This window comes from Branchiostoma belcheri, unplaced genomic scaffold (assembly GCF_001625305.1).
Source record: "Branchiostoma belcheri isolate BF01 breed outbred unplaced genomic scaffold, Haploidv18h27 scaffold13, whole genome shotgun sequence".
NCBI lineage: Eukaryota > Metazoa > Chordata > Leptocardii > Amphioxiformes > Branchiostomatidae > Branchiostoma > Branchiostoma belcheri.
In genome coordinates, this window is record NW_017802713.1 from 3,747,502 (window position 1) to 3,749,269 (window position 1,768).

Sequence of the window (1,768 nt, forward strand, 5' to 3'; positions counted from 1 at the left end):
ATGAATGTTTGGATTATGACCATCTCTGAGCTGCACAGCCAGTAATATTATTGTGGAATAGGAACTCTTGATGGAGTATCAACTTAGAAAAAGACAAATTACAAAGTCATTCATGGTGTATGAATAGAAATGTAATGCATGTACCAGAGGATTATCCATGCAATGTTATGTGATGCAGTCTGCATGTTGACAGTATTTCAATTACTGATTGTCTGCAGAAAGAAAAGCAAATGGTACTTTCATCTGATTATTATTGTCTTTATTTTCTAGTTGAAGTACTGGTTTGTTCTGCACCAGGAATGTGGAGTTCAACCCTGCCTAAGATTCCAGACCACCTTCTATTCTATTGCTATCTTTAAGTCCCATTCATCATTCAACTTAAAACCAGAATATTCATACCTTGGATTAAAACATGACAATGTAGTTTAAAGATATATTGTTTATTATTTATTTCTTCATTATAATGATGCTGATAATTTCATATCTATTTCTGGATGGCTTGGGATTCCTCATCCCAACTTTACCTGGACCTGTAAGCAAGCTATACAAGTAATTGATGCTAGTCAAGCGATTGCATTGTTGGCATTATAATGTTCTATTTTATGATATCTAAAGTGCATGTGTATATGGTAGGATCAATTCTGGTAAGACATACCTTAATTTATTGGAAGGTTGTAGATACATGTACATGCATTTTGACTAGAATCACTATAATTATGATAGGAATAACTTGTGTCAACTATTGTCACTGTGTACAATTTTTAAGATATTGTTTTCATAAACCCAAGGTATTGCCTGTACTGTACCAATTTTTGTGCATTCCTTTTGATAGTCATTAAAAAAAACCTGTCATGAAATTGTCTGTGTTGCCTTATTTTTTTGTTCTTTTATAAATAATCAAAGTATGATTTCACAACAAGATGACACTTAAGCACAGTGGAGGCATTGGGGGATGACAAGCTAGAAGTATCATGCTTTCACAGAAGACAAGTATCCAATAATTTCCTGAATATTATCCCAGTACCAAGAAATTTCATTGAAATGGCCTAAGTATAAGTTTAGGATAAATATTTACATATCTTGATAATGATGTGTACAAAATTTCTAAAAAGTCAAGAATCAGAACTCAAAAACTCGCTAAGAGTAAGACATGTGATGTAGAACAGGAAAAAATTTGACTTTGCCGCCAGGAAGTCTACCCATCGTCCCTTGAGCGTGAAACGAGCCTCGATCTCGTGAATGCCGGCGTTGCCTCACCATTGTACTTAGCACCATGATTAGAACAGGTATATACAGGTTATTTTCATTAAAATTTCATCAATACTTCCATTTCTTTTTCCAAAAAAGGTTAAGATGAAGGTCTTTAGTATGTTTACTATGTAACGTTATTTTAGGCTTTATCGTGAAAAAAAAACTATTTTTGAAAATTCAAGATTAATGATCCAAGATGGCGGATATCTTAAATATGCATGACGTCATTTTATGACGTCACCGGTGTTGCTTTGGGCAACATAAGACTTGGTACACCCTAATATTCTGTTATAAACACTTTTGGTACAGTTATAGTGAATACCTTTTAGTTTTCAGGGAAAAACCTATCTAGACGTTTTGGCCAATAAAATCACATTAATGACGTCATAATGACGTCATATTACGTCATAACGACATTAAAATTGTAGATGTGATAAATTTTCACTAGTACACCATCCTCTGAAAATTTGGTGGTCATACGACATACCGTTCGCGAGGTCTGAGGGAGGGTCAAAAG